We start from the raw sequence: 9,518 nt of genomic DNA, 5'->3' as shown, positions 1-9,518 counted from the left end.
TGCGTGTTCGGCACATGTTTAACTGTGTGCCTAAGTGTGCACAGCCACATGTCAGTGTGTATGTGCATGATTTCTGTGTGGCACCTGTTGGCGCAGTGACTTATTTGGGTACATGTACATATGCCTTGGTGTAGATTTTGTCCAGATACAGAGTGTGCACATACATAATAGTGATCCTGAGTCCCAGCCCTCATTTCCCTCCTCCCGGAAGGTAAGGCTTCGCTGGCTTCACTAACTCTCTGCCCCCCGCCTCAAATTGCTGAGAATCTTGGAACAGACAGCATGATCCTGTTTAGGTTGAAAGCAGAGGCTAGAGGAAAGAAAAATCATAGAGGCCTGGCTTTAGCTTCTTCCTATTCTTTCTACCCCTCTCTTCTATGAGCTACCAGTGTTTTACTTGACTGCCAGAGCATCTGGTTAGCAGATGATATATGGCCCACATTCAGAATTTTAATGCAGATATGCATTTGAACCCTGCTGGTTCCACCACCTAAGACAAGTCACTTACCATATTTTCTATGGTAAAGAAAGTAGAGAGAGTAATGATTATATTATTGTACTGTCTTTCTCCCTAAAGTTGGGACACTCACCCATATAGGTGTTTGGTAAACCACTGAACTATGTAGAGTATTATTACTACTATTATGTAAATATTATCTGAGGATGAAAGTGGGCTCAACGGATGTTCTTTTTTTTAAATTTAAAGTCAATTAGCCAACATATTGTACATCGTTAGTTTCAGATGTAGTTTTCAATTCATCAGTTGCATATAACGCCCAGTGCTCATCACATCACCCAGTTACCCCTTCCCTCAACAGCTATGCATGCAACAAACATTTGATAAGCATGTGATGTGTCAGCCCCTGAGCTAGGTGCTGGGAGACGGAGATAAACCAAATAAGTTTGTTGCCTGTCTTGATGGAACTTGGAGTCTCATGGGGAATGACACAAGTGGCTACAAGTGAAATGAGTATTACAGAAGAGGTAAACACTAAGTATGAATCTCTGAGTGTTCAGGGGAATGCTTGGGTCGAGCCCTGAGGGAGGACTGAGTCTTGTCTGGGTATAAGGGAGATGCAAGCTCTAAACATGAAAGAAAGATGTTAAGTAGGGTTTAGTGTGCTGATTCATAGATGGCTGGAAAGGAGAGCTCTGTCTACCACTCCCTCTGGGTACCTTGGTCAGTTCCCAAATATGGAATGAAAAAGGTAAGGGAACTCTGCCTCCAATGTGTGTGGATGCTGTTCACAATCTAAAGGGTTCTAGGGTAGAGTAGGAATCTCCATGTTACTCATGGGACTCTGTTGCCCTAGAGGCTTGAAATCACTGACATGCTCTTGTTGGTAAGGAGATGGTTAAAGAGAAGTACAGGAAATGGAAAAGGAGTACAGGGAAGTGGCACCTGAAAAGCACTTAATATATGTTTTCTGGGTGAATGAATGGGAGTGGATGTTCTTCCAACTTTTGGGGGAGACCTGGAACCTAGGTCTCCTGAAGCTGAGCAGAGTCCTTGGGGTCTTGTTGTGTGGGTCCCTGCAGTGGTGATGGCTCCATGTAGCAGGAAATCCCAAATACTCGTGAGTGGCTGTTCTAGGAGCTGCAGGAGCTGCTTCAAGACAGAATGGGGCTCAGAATTTCCTCGCTCTAGTTTGTTTCTTTCTTTAATTCAATCCACAAACATTTGTTACCTATTACCAATATGAGGACTAGCAGGTGAACTTCTGGTCTACAGGGAAAATGAATGAGAACACAAATTGGTCTAAGAGGCATAATGCAGTAAGTCCTATAGGAAACATACAAAGTGTACGAAATGAGGATTTCCTCATTTGCTTGATTCAGGTCAATTCATTTAACAATGCCGTTCATGTCTAGAGACCATGCTCAGCATATTGAGAAGACGAATGACATTGTGACATTTATAGCCATAGGGAGCTTAAAATCCGGCAGGGGCAGCCATGTGCCAGAGGTGGTAGATTGGCTTGATCCACATCTGCCCAATCCTTTCTTGATGTGTCTTCTTGTACTATAGAGGCTGAAAAGCTAAAAACCCATTTCCCAAACTCCTTGCTGTTGGGGTTCCTATTGTAATTTAGGTTTAGCCAGTCCTGTGTGCTAGTGCAAACCTGAATTCAACACTGAGTTAGAAAAAACACTGAGTTAGGTGGAGAGGAGGCAGCAACCGAGGGATCCATGGTGCTGGTGGTGACCTAGAAGGGGCAATATGGTTCTAGAGTTTGGGCGGTAACCCTGGTCCCAGACTACACCTAAAATTGTATATTCCTGTAGCCAGAGACTGGGCCGGTGACTTCCCAAACTCCAGCTTCCAGACTGTGGCAGAAATAGTAGTAGTTCCCTGGGGGACTCAGTACTGTGTGGTGTTCCGGGAATCATTCTTGGAGGACCAGGCCAGGCCAGAACTTACTCTGTAAGGATTCTGAATTCACTTGATTCTCTTTATTAATCCATGTTTTCTTAAAATAGCTAGATGGTTTTGCACCTTCCCATGAACCCTAACTGATATGTTGTGCTGTGAGCTACAAGTGCTGTGAGTGCCAGAGATGGGGTGGGACACGAGTGTGAGTTGAATAGCAGAGGACATCCAGAGGGCCGCCTTTCTTTCCTCTTTCCATTTCACCTCAACCCCATTCCAATCCTATAAGCAACCTTTTCTTGTGTCAGAATTTCTCAAACTCTGCACTACTGACACTTGCGACTAGATATGTCTTCACTGGGGGGGACAGTCCTGTGCACTGTAAGATGGCTAGCAGAATCTTTGGCCTTTATTTGCTGGATGATAGCAGCAACCCCTCCGCTTCCGCCTGTGACAACCAAAAATATCTCCAGACACTGCCACATGTCCCAAGGTGGGCAAAATTGCCCTCCACTAAGAACCACTGCCCTGTGGGTAGCCCTGCTTTGGTCAGAGTACTCTTGATGGTTCCCAACTTCACCTTCAACTTTGGTGTGTCTGCACCTTCACTTAGGCAGTTCCCTCTAACTAACCACTCTTTTGCCCTACTCATATGTCTACTAGAAATCCATAGCTTTTATCTGCCCATTATCCCTCTACCCGTTAGGGAATTCCATTTGGTGACTCTCATGTGTATTGGGTGCTAGGGAAGAAGTGGTCCATCTTAGTGCTCTGTCTGCCCTCTGGCTGCGGGAGCAGGGGCATGAGGACCAGGTGCCCCTTCCTTTTGTGCCCAGTTAGGAACCCAAATGGTGGACATGAGATCCAAGCCGAGATCATCAAAATATTTCCATGTGATTTCCACACCATGGCACTGCTTTTCTTCTGAATTGTTAACTGTAAAGCTATGGCCCTGGGCTGCACTAGCCATTTTTTTTCTGCCATTTGGAGAGAGCCTGCTTGCAGGAGGAGTCAGTGACATCAATATACAGATAGAAGCAAATGCAAGAAGAGCTGAAAGGTGGGAAAGGGAGTGCTCTGGATACACTGTTGGAAAGCTTTGTGCAGATACTGCAGAATGTGGTACAACATTCACACTCACATTCTTTCTCTTTCTTCAAGCCAGCGTGAGTTGTTCCTGTCAGTTACCATGGAAAGAGTCCTACAAGCATTATCGTTCAATGCCTACTTCAAATTTCTCCTCTTTCATGAAGGGTCTCTCAACACAGAACAGTCTGAAGAAAATGCTTTCCTTGAATTCCTAACTAGTGGTTTTCTGGAGATAGCAGCCAGTTCTGTGCTTCTCTTTCCAATTCTAAGTCAAATGATATCATATTTGTGTCATAGTTGGAATAATTACACTACAGAAATCATCAAATACTACAGATCAAGACTCTCTTCCCCCAACAGAGCCTCCAGCCTGTTTTCCAGCACAGAACTATTTGATTGCCATCTCAACTGTACCACCCACTTGGATATTAGTCGTGTACTCATTTGTGACATCTCTTGCTTTTTTTTTTTTTTTTAAATTAATTTTTATTGGTGTTCAATTTACCAACATACAGAAAAACACCCAGTGCTCATCCCGTCAAGTGTCCACCTCAGTGCCCGTCACCCATTCCCCTCCAACACCCGCCCTCCTCCCCCCTTCCACCACCCCTAGTTCGTTTCCCCGAGTTAGGAGTCTTTATGTTCTGTCTCCCTTCCTGATATTTCCCAACATTTCTTCTCCCTTCCTTTATATTCCCTTTCACTATTATTTATATTCCCCAAATGAATGAGAACATACACTGCTTGTCCTTTGCTTTTTGAATATGTTGAGTGAGGTTGGGAGGACAAGTGCCCCTGACCTACACTGCATCTGAATCTCCAAAGAAGGAGACGTCCTGAGGAATGATTTGTCTGTGATCTTCATTTCACACATGGGGAAAAAGAGACAGAGACCTTCAGTGACTTGGTAGTTAGTTGTGAAGTCATGACAGAGAAAGTCCACAATCTTTTGACTTCCATTTATGATTAAAATGTAGGCTTTCCTGGCCTTCCTCTTTGCCCTTTTTCAACCCTTTCTTTTCTCCAATTTTGGTACAAAAGAGGGTTTAAAATGAATGTTGAATCATTTCAAATACCTAATGGCCAAGGCCCCATTGTCAATGCTTACTCTCAACAAGGGGCTTTGGGGCTGCAAAATTCTCCAGGGTGAGATCACTCCAGATGAGGTCTCACTAATGTGGCAGCACTAAGGAGCCAGCTGCTGAAAGAGAGGACTTGCTTCCATTCCATAGGAAGACCACAATGTTGGAGTGAGTGTTGGCTTCCCTGTGTATTATGCCATTTAGAATCAAACAATATCATACCTGAACTGCAAGAAAAGCTTGCAGGTGTATAAAAATTGAAAACACACTGTTTATTTTCAACACAGCTATTTCCATAAGTTATTCTGGAAGTGTGCATAAAGATATTCATTTCAACCGTGTTTGAACTAATAAAAGACTGGAAACAATCTAAATGGCTAGCCATAAGGAACTAATTAAATCATCATACATACATACATACATACATAGAGGCAGAACTCTGTGTACTACTATGGAATTATCTGCAAGATACTTTGTTTAGTGAGAACAATAAGGAGTGGAACAGTGTGTATAGTTTGCTATCATCCAAGTTAAAAAGAAGTGAGGAAAACAAACACAAACACACGTGAATGTATGAGCAGCATCTATCTCAAGAAAAATATACAAAACATTGTGACTCAAGAAGTTGTCTCTGCAGAAGGGAACTGGAAAACAGTGGTAAAAGGAAGGTTTATCATTCATTGTAGGTGACAATTTGTCTTTTAAACCATGGGAATCTAGTATTTATTCTATACCCCTCCCCTCAATAAAATTTAAAAAAAAAAAGAATATATACTGTGTTACAGTTCTTGGAAATTCTTCCTTTGGATGAGTTGGATCTGGGGATGTGGCAGAGAGCTGAGAAGAGTTAAAACTAGTAACCCTTCCCCTACAGCTATATACTTTCTTTAAAAAACAAAAACAAGGGCACCTGGGTGGCTCAGTGGTTGAGCATTTGGCTTGGGGTCGTGATCCTGGGGGTCCTGGGATGGAGTCTGCATCCAGCTCCCCGCAGAGAGCCTGCTTCTCCCTCGACCTGGGTCTCTGCCTCTCTCTTACTGTGTCTCTCATGAATAGATAAGTGGATGAAATCTCTAAAAAAAAAAAAAAAAAAAAAAAAAAAACCCAAAACAAACATTTCAGTCTGTTTAAATCTTCCAAGTTTTGGGACAATTATTTCTCCCATAATACAGCTGAAGGAACAGGGGCAGAGAAGCAGGCCATCTTCCCAAGGTTACACAGTGAGTTGGAGCCAGAGTTGCCACAAGAGCTCAGCTCTCATCCAGTCATATGTTCTTCTACTGGGCCACGTTCGGTCGCCGAGGGCTTCCATAAGCACAGCAGTCTTCGCAGGAGGGAAAAGAATAACCAGAGTTTGGAGAGGCTCCTTTGGCCTAAGGTTTCAGTAGAGTTAAAGCCTTGAGCCAGCCAGAGTCTCAACACAAATGAAGTCAGACCAAAATAGATACTACTTATATTCAACAGGAAATGACCCAGAAAAGATCCAGCCACTTTCCAGATGTAACTTGAAGGGCCTCAGTTGGAAAGACATTTTATAATTTAATGCAAAAAACTCTTGATGATGTTTCTCAAGTCTCAGAATGGAGAGACATTTGGTTTGAGGAAAATGCCCTGCTAAGAAAGTCTAAGGCTTCTGCTTTGTAGAATCAATCTTTGAGGGAACAGCATAGGCATGAGTATAGAGACCAAAGCCTAAAGCAAGAGACAGAGACAGAGACAGAGAGAGAGAGAGAGAGAAAGGAAGGAAGGAAGGAAAGAAAGGAAGGAAGGAAGGAAGAAAGAAAGAAAGAAAGAAAGAAAGAAAGAAAGAAAGAAACCAAGGCCTTGCCACATTTTGCCAGCATAATTTGGGGAAGGACTGTGAGAAATAAAGGGTCTATCCCTTCCTTTTGGCTAGAAAGAAAAGCAGAAATCCCAGCTTGAGGAAACGATGCATGATTAGAGTGCATACATGAAATTTAGCTAGTGGCTAGAAAGAAATTTTTTATCTATCAGCTGTTATGCAGTGGAGAATAATTTCTCTAAATCTTGTATTCCAAAAGGCTTCTACAGGTTTCTTTTAAATAACACTCAGAAGACACTTATCTCTACATGTCTCATCCGGTTAATTTATGATTGCTATAATAAAGTTATTATATGTGCTACTGCTTGTGAAGAAAAAGTTACATGTACACACACCTAACCTCTGGTTAGCAGAAAATAGAAAACAGAGAAACTAGTTAAATGATATAAGAGAAAACAACCAACTCAGAGAGTGGGGCAGCCTTCAAAATGTTAATGTCATAAAAAAATTAAAAGGTGTTTCAAAGAATTAAAAAGATATTGGGAGCAATTGGAGGAGCTTTGAATATGATTTGAGTATTAGACAGTATTAGGGAGTTATTGTTGAGAGTACGCTGAAGTATGCAGGGGCAAAGAAACATGATGTTGGGAGCTCACTTTGGAATGGCTCAGAACACACGCTGTTTTTTTTTTTTTTTTTTTAAATTTATTCATGAGAGACACAGAGAGAGGCAGAGACACAGGCAGAGGGAGAAGCAGGCTCCTTGCAGGGAGCCTGATGTGGGACTCGATCCCAAGACTCGATCCAGGGACTCCAGGATCACACCTTGGGCCAAAGGCAGGCGCTAAACGGCTGAGCCAGCCAGGGGTCCCCCTCCAGGGTTATTAAGCTATAAGGTCTCTTAGCTTTGAACTTGGCTCCCTGTCAAGGCTGGGACTTTACAAATCATTCTCCTTTGCCAGCTGATCTTCTGTTAGTCAGCCAATAGGGGACACTAGAGAGAGAGAGAGAGAGACTGGAAATCTAGAGTGGCAAGGAACTTGCTCCTTTCTCTTTTGCTTCCTGTCACTGTCCTGTGTCACTCCGACAACAGTTCCTCACCCTGGCAATGATAGAATTATTTCCTTCCGGAGCCGGTGGTTCAAGTTTGCATTTTTCCCACAATCTCAGAACCAGCCTCATTCTGCTTCTTCAGACACACCGCTATCAGCCCGCAGATGCCTTCTCTGTCCCAGCTCCATGGGACCCTTTCTCTGAGCCATTATGTGACTGCTTTCTGCATTTACTACATTATTCATTTTGCCTTTCTAGTTTTCTAATTCCTGATGAACAATTCTTTATATTAAATTCTGTGAAAGTAATTGGTAGAGTTTGTGTCTCCTGACTGAATCTTGACTGATACAGAAATTGGTACCAGAAATCTCGGGAAACAGACCCTCAGGGATGGAATTTTTTTTCAGGTATTTGGATTTGTCTCTAGACCTGAATGCACTATTGAACATCTTGTCGTGGAAATAGGATGCTGGTAACCAATGGGACGGAGTGGCAGTGATTAATCAAATTACTGGCTGTAGATTATTGTGATGAAGAGCTTCCTTGAAACAGATGCCTCGGGAGATCAAATGGCTGCTGGGAATAATGATGACTAGGAGGACTGTGGGGTGGGATGCCTTCCTCTGAGAGCACTTGAGTGCTTACAGAAGGAAAATGTCACACTCAGTTCTGTAAAGTCTTACCTCAAGTCCTGATTAGGGGAATTCTAATTAGGGGATTCTGGTAGTCCTAAAAGTATCTCAAATCTCTTGTAGCTGCAAATTCAGACCCAGGATTTAATGGTGAGGGTTGCAGAATTTAAATGTAAATTGGATTCATAGACTATGTCTCTCAGTGCAAGTTGGGATGAGGATTGGAACAGTGTCTAATTCTAAGACTTGGATTTGCGTGTCATCCTTGCACAGGGGCCATGCTAATCTTCTTCGTATCGCTCCAACTTTAGTATATGTGCTGCCGAAGTGAGTACTAATTCTAAGACTTGGAGTGGAGACATTGGCATGGGGTTGGATGAAGCTGAAAATCTTACCCCTAAGTCACTTTGAGCCTTCCTTGCCTTCACTCTCCATGACTGAGATTAGGCTTCCCGTGCTTGAAGTCCTTGCATTAACCTCACCTGAAGCAGATGCCTTTCAAGGACACACCTTTACTTACTCTTCAACATCTACTCTACTACCCCTTGTTGCCACTAGACCCATAACTAGACCCAAAACTAGGGGCAGATACAGCATATTACAAGGAAACAAGTTCAGAGTCTGATCCTGAAAGGAAGATTTTATGATCCAAAATAACTGCCAGATTTTTCTAATTTACATAGGCAGAAACCTGGTAAATATGTGTGGAATGGGAATCTAAGAACACTAGACCAAAGAAGGCGGAATATGAAAGGCCAAATTTACTGATATGGATGTACTTATCAGGGATTCTCTCTTTGATGTGTTAGCCTGTATTAAGAATGTTTATTTGGACACAACAGTGACCTACATATATAATAATGAGTTTGAGATCCCAGAATTTCTCTGTCATAATGTAAAGAAAGGAATTAAAAGATTTAGGGAGAGGGAAATGTTGGAATGAACATATTATATGTGACTTTCAAACTTCCCTCACCCACTACTGCCCACTACTACGTGGTTCAAGAGGACCCAGTAGATACTCCGTCACTAAGGTATTGAGCGAGACATTAATGAGGAGATCATCAATATTCTGAAATATTGTGGTGGTTCTCTTTTAGTCAGTATGATGGTAGAAGATGTTGTCACCAATTTAATACTGTTCATTAATTTCATCTGGATTGAAGGGATCCTAGAGCCGTAGAGGCCAAGTGGTAGTGTTTAGTCACTAGAAATAAGGGGGATGTGTTTAACATAATACACAGCAGGGACAAAATGGTCATCAAAATGTTTGACCCCGAGGCATCATTGATAGTAGCTGTTGATGATTACGTTTATGCGTCAATTAGGCTGGGTCAATGGGTGTCCAGATATTTAGGTAAACATTATTCTGGGTGTTTCTGCAATGGTATTTTTGGATGAGATTAACATTCAAATTGGTGGACTTTGAGTAAAGCTGACTGCTCTTCAAAATGTGAGTGGGCCTCATCCAATTAGCTGACGACCTGAATAGAATAAAAAGACTACGT

At 42.4% G+C, this 9,518-nt stretch overlaps 1 non-coding gene across 1 annotated transcript; it reads right to left on the bottom strand.

Moving 5' to 3' along the window:
• Positions 1 to 8,235: 8,235 nt before the first annotated feature.
• On the bottom strand, positions 8,236 to 8,345 carry LOC112929048 (U6 spliceosomal RNA). The gene has a single exon (XR_003236845.2). It is a non-coding gene; the product is annotated as a U6 spliceosomal RNA (small nuclear RNA).
• Between the last annotated feature and the right edge of the window lie 1,173 nt (positions 8,346 to 9,518).

This window comes from Vulpes vulpes, chromosome 4, assembly GCF_048418805.1.
Source record: "Vulpes vulpes isolate BD-2025 chromosome 4, VulVul3, whole genome shotgun sequence".
Taxonomy (NCBI): domain Eukaryota; kingdom Metazoa; phylum Chordata; class Mammalia; order Carnivora; family Canidae; genus Vulpes; species Vulpes vulpes.
The sequence above is the reverse complement of the archived record's forward strand: the minus strand, read 5'-3'. Positions and strand labels throughout refer to the sequence as shown.